Consider the following 5,801-nt stretch of genomic DNA (forward strand, 5'->3'; position numbering starts at 1 on the left):
TTAAAGGAAGAAACGTCAGGGATTTTTCTATTCTCAGTTTCGATGTCACACTACATATAACTCGTTAAAGGAATAAATGTCCAGAGATTTTCTATTCTCGGGCTCGAAAGCGCTACATATGACTCGTTAAAGGAATAAACATCAAGGGATTTTTTCTATTCTCGAGCTCGAGGGCGCTACATATGACTCATTAAAGGAAGAAACGTCCAGAGATTTTTCATTTTTCTATTCTCAAGCTCGAAAGCGAGATCTCTAATTAAAGACAAAAGTATCTCATCTAGCTTGGTGATAGTTATATTACTACTAACATTCAAAAAAAGATTATGAAGGGATGCCTTGGAGAAACGATAAAGTTTTTTTCCGTATGACTTATAGGTCAAGGGTTCGACTAATGGAATCAACCATCAATGCTTGTATCAGGGTACAGTGCATCTCTTGGGTTGCAATATTTTTCTAGGCCCTGTGTGAACGCGGATGCATCGTGCACCACTTTCCCATCAAGTATCTGATACTCATATTGAGACTTGACAAAATTTGAATTTGTGCCGAAAAGTTTACATTTGAGGTAAAGTGTTACCTAACAAAGACTACTATATACTACGATTCAAATCCACAATCTTTAAAAGGATAAAGTTATACTTACCGTTCCAAAGACAAGCATTATTGTCCCAGGCTCTCGGCAACCTATTCAAGAAAAGATTAATCTTCAAAGTTGGAGGGAAAAGGTCCGAAATACTTTTAAAAAATTGTTTCTTTCTCCCCCCTCATTTTCCTCTCTTTTCTCTTTGCCTCCACTCTTTTTAAATTGAGGAAAATAAGATCTCTTGATCTCTTACAATTTTAATAGAAGAAAATGACTTTTTCAAATCTCTTATGTGTTTTTTTGGGATCTCTTATGTGTAAAAAATGAACATCTCTTATAAAAGGGTCATAAAACTAATTTTTCTTTGTAAAAAGGTCAAATAACCATTTCTCCTTTTAAATTTATGTATAGTAGCGCATCACAAATGCCACTAGTATACTAGTACTACTAGTCGTAGACTAGTAGTAAATCAAGAATCAAACACCCAAAAGTTCAACTTATTCAAAATTTTCAAATCCTCATTTCCCCCTTACAATCATCCCACAAAAACCTTAGTGAAATCAAATCGTCTGAACTTCAATTTTTAATCCAAGGGCAGTGGATGCCAATTTGGTGTATCATTTGACAAATTGAAGTTGGAAAATCTACGCAAACCTTTCTATATCTAGTAACAATTAAATTTTAATATGTCTATTTTCCCTTAATGAGATAGATTCATAGCCACATATATACTCCCTATGTCTCAAAATATTTATCGCATTTTTCATTTACACGCCCATTAAGAAAACATTTATAAGGGTAACATTTTGACTATTTTACCCTCTTAATATATTTCATTACATTTTCTCTCCTCAATAAAAATTTACTTAATTAATGATGAAACCTCTTAAATGTTGGTATGTGAACTCACAAAATCAGCCCATTGTTAAGACAAGTAATTTTAGTAAGGGCGACAAATATTTTGAGACGGAGGGAGTATATATGTGGCTAAAAAGAGTTTAATAGTTTGGTGTTTTTGCTCATGTTTTTACAGAATCCTTATGTAGCAAGTGCTGATCCATCAGGATCAAGCACTGGTTCTACAACATCAATAGCAGCAAACATGGCAAAGAATAGCACTTGGGAACAGAAACAGCAGGCTCCATTCTATCTCCATCTAGTGCTAATTCAGTTGTTGGAATCAAACCAATTATTGGCCTCACAAGGCAAGACACTGTTGGGTATGTAAAAATTAAATCGATTTTCTCCCTAGTAGTTGTCCCTTCTTCTTAAAGTAGATATGCTATAATATTTGTTTGGCCAAAATCACACCGTTGGGTAAACTTGATATATAGATGTATAATATTTGTGTGGCGTTTAGACCCTCAACCCTTAAGAGTACTAAATTAGTGTCAATGGGTCTGGGAGGGAGTCGGGTTTTCTTTATGGTTTTGGGATTATTTAAGTCCTTGTGGACTGCCTAGATATGCCAAATCAAGAGTTGGATGCCGGAAAATTCATAAAACCTACCAGAATGATTTTTGGTGTAAAATGAAAAGTGACTTTTCTATGACAAGAAAAAGAAAGATGACTTCTGAATGTTTTTCTCCCCAGTAGTACTCCTGACCCAATTTATATGAGTTTGACTAGATGCGAAGTTTAAGAAAGAAATGAAGACTTCCAAAACTTGTGGTCCTATACATGTTACTTATAACAATTATGTGGCTATAAAAACTTCTTACTAAGGCTAAGACAAGAATTTGACCATTACCGCCACAGAATTAACGTTATAGCCACATAACAATTATGTGAAAATTTGACGCCGCAAAATGGGATTATTAAGTTTTAGTACTAGATCCTGAATTTAGACGTTGTAGGTACATTAGAGAAGCAAAAATGCAAAGAACTTGGTAACAACCATGAACATAGAAGACATTGAAAATGTTTTTCATACAATGCATTTTTTTTTTCTTGGGCATAGAGCCGGCCAATCTGCAGGACAGTATCTGATGATGTTGAGGTTCTTGATGCCACCGTTGGCTTCGACCAAGATGACTCGCTAACAACTAAAAAGGCTTCTGGTTACACTCCTCATGGCGGGTACCGGCAATTTCTAAAGGCTGATGCGCTCAGAAACAAAAGACTGGGAATTTCAAAGAACCTTTTTGGTTTCAATGATATCAAAGCTTACCAACACCATTTTAACACCTTAAGGTAATCTTTTTGTTTTCCCCTACATTTCTGTGGTTTAGTTTTACTTACTTTCCTAATAGAGATGAACTTTTTTCTGTGATAAAATTATTTGAAGGCAAAAAGGAGCAGTGTTAGTTGACAACCTGGAAATACCTAACATCGACTTGGTCTACGATGATTTTATTGATGCTCAAGGCATAGCACTTTCTGCTGAATTCAAGATGGACCTAAATGCATATCTTAAGAAGTTAGTCCACATTCGAGTCCGATCTTTGGCGGATGTTATAGCCTTCAACAAGATTTCAGCTTCGGTAAGTATTAGTCGATCGATTAACTGCACCTCGATATTGGATAAAGTCAAGATCAGTTATACGAATCGTTGTAACCATTCTGTCATATTCAGGCAAAGTCATCCCGATACTACTTTGTTCATAAATTATTGGTTAACAATATGTTCGTATTGATTTGCAGTACATTATTGAAGGAACTAAAAGCTTTCACTAGTTAATTGGAATTAGCTGAACTCGTATGTCACTAGAAGTAGAATCAATATATATTTGTTTACTGTTCCTTGCCGGTATACAACTTGGCTATACATATAATATACATGGATTATACGTATATTATACATCTGCCGGCTATTTTTAATTTAAGCGGTTGGGTGAGCGGCTATTTAAGTTAATTTTTCTTCTTTCTTTTTATATATCATTGTAGGAAAAAGTCAAAGATTATCGTCAAGAAATGATTTTGGACGCTGAGAAGACGAATGGAATAGCGAAATTGGAAAGGGAGGCACTGAGGAACATAACAAAAGCATGCAAATATGGGTTCGAGAAGATGATGAAAGACAATAAGTTAGACGTGTTGATGTCACCTGGTGCGGACATTGCTAGTCTTATTGCGATCGGAGGTTATCCAGGGATCGACGTACCTGCTGGTTATGATTAAAGTGGAGTCCCGTTTGGGATTTCCTTCGGAGGACTAAAGGGTTCTGAGCCAACACTCATTGAGATTGCATATGGCTTTGAACAAGCAACTCGTGTCAGGAAGCCCCCTCCTTCACATCCTTGCTAGGAATTACATATTTAATTCAATCTAGAATGCATCTGCATCCAGAATGATCTGTTAATTATTAAGTACAGCGTTCCAAACCAAATTGTTGACAAACGAAAATAATCATACAGCAACATCGATGAACTTTTACATCTTCGAAACAACTCAAGTTAATAACTAGCAAGATTCGTACCATCTTCTCATAATCCATCAAAAACAATAGTAGTCCGATGGAAATGTGATTCTTCTATCCACTAAAAAACAACAAATTCTGTAAATAAACAACAAAATCCTTCGTTAATCCTATTTAGCGACGGATTATCAGAAAATTTTGTTAGCTACTAGAAATTTAGCACGCATTACAGACGGATTAGCGACGAAGTTTGTAGCTAATTCCATTTTTTTTTTGTAGTGATCGTGCTCACTATCCCCAACTGTAACACATCTTCCTGATGCTCGTGCAGTTAGTAACTTCCCCCAATTTCATAACTTACTAATTGTTATGCCTAAAGAATTTCTTGTTTAGCCTCTACCATGGCGAGATAGTTAGTCGTCAAATACAGATATATTCTGCTCATTGATCTCATTTCCGTTAATATCGTCTTTCTGCTTGATCTTGGGTTGACTCTTTTCCTAGGACATGAATTCAGTTTTTTCTCTTGCTTTCTTGTTAATAATAAGCACCTATCAGACATATATCAGAACACCTTAGCATAAGTCATATTTTATTCATATGAATTTTTGAATCGAATGTTTCATGTATACAATTCAGCAATGCAATGAGAAAAGGGAGTAGTCAGTGAGTTCTTCATTCACACTCACATGAGCTGGGAGGAATTTGTTAGACCTACTGTCACTAGGGTCTATAAACCGCAAGAAAAGGGTGAAACTAAGGCTTAATTGTAAATATTTTATTAATTAATTATTATGGGTATGTATAGCCAGTAGTTACATAGCAGTTACTTAGTAGTTTAGGCAATTATTATGTGTTATATTGTACTAAGAAGAAGGAAAGAGGGGCAGTTTTTTCTGTAGGATTTTCTTTGGCAGAATTGGTGGCTAAGGTTCCTCAAAATACCTTGGTTGTTATAAGTAGTGAAGTTCTTTCTCTATTTATAAAACTTATTCTATTTGTTGGCAGTAAATAATAGTTAACGTGTTTGTCTTAAATTTGTGTTGTGTTTGGAGTTTACAGATTAAAGTTAAGAAAGTTTCTGCTTCCTAACATTTTTTGGTATTAGAGCCTTCATGGTTTCAACGGAATGGAGGGAACGATTGAAGAGTTAGAGAAGACAATGGACGAAGTACAAGAGGAGATTGTTCGACGTAATTACCCGGGGAGTTGGACCGGATGCCAAAAAAAAAAAAACAAAGATGAACATGATCTTGAAATTCTTCAACATATGAAAGGAAAATCAGTGGTTCAGGAAGATCCAATTAAAGACGCAGATGTGATGGCAAAGAACAGCAACAATCGTAGAGGAGATGGATTTCGAGAAGGTCAGCCACAATTTCGTGATTAAACGCGTCCTCAAAGACTGGAACTGCCCGTATTCTTTGGTGATAATCCACATGGGTGGCTTAACCGAGCAGAGCTTTATTTTCATTTCAATGGCATTGATAACAAGGATAAATTGGAGGCTGCTGCTGTTTGCCTTGAAGGTAGAGCCCTAAACTGGTTCTAATGGTGGGAGACAAGAACGCCGATTGTCAAATGGGATATGTTTCCAGTAGCCATACTCCAACGCTTTGCTCCATCACAATTAGGGAACTTATATAAGGTTTTGATAGGATTACAACGTATCGGAAGCATGGCCCAATACAACGAAGATTTTGAATTACTTTCAAAGACCCTTGAAAGATATTGATGATACGGTTTTGATGGGATTTTTTATAAATGGCCTGAGAGAGGAGATAAAGGCATAATTGCGTCTCAGCAAGCTGGGAACTCTAATTCAGATTATGGACCAAAGTCAACGTATTGAAGAAAAGA

At 35.9% G+C, this 5,801-nt stretch overlaps 1 pseudogene; it reads left to right on the plus strand.

Annotated features, from left to right (window-relative positions):
* The first annotated feature begins 391 nt into the window (after positions 1–391).
* On the plus strand, positions 392–3,911 carry LOC132063056 (probable amidase At4g34880; annotated as a pseudogene).
* The last annotated feature ends 1,890 nt before the right edge of the window (positions 3,912–5,801 follow it).

Source organism: Lycium ferocissimum, chromosome 7, assembly GCF_029784015.1.
Source record: "Lycium ferocissimum isolate CSIRO_LF1 chromosome 7, AGI_CSIRO_Lferr_CH_V1, whole genome shotgun sequence".
Taxonomy (NCBI): domain Eukaryota; kingdom Viridiplantae; phylum Streptophyta; class Magnoliopsida; order Solanales; family Solanaceae; genus Lycium; species Lycium ferocissimum.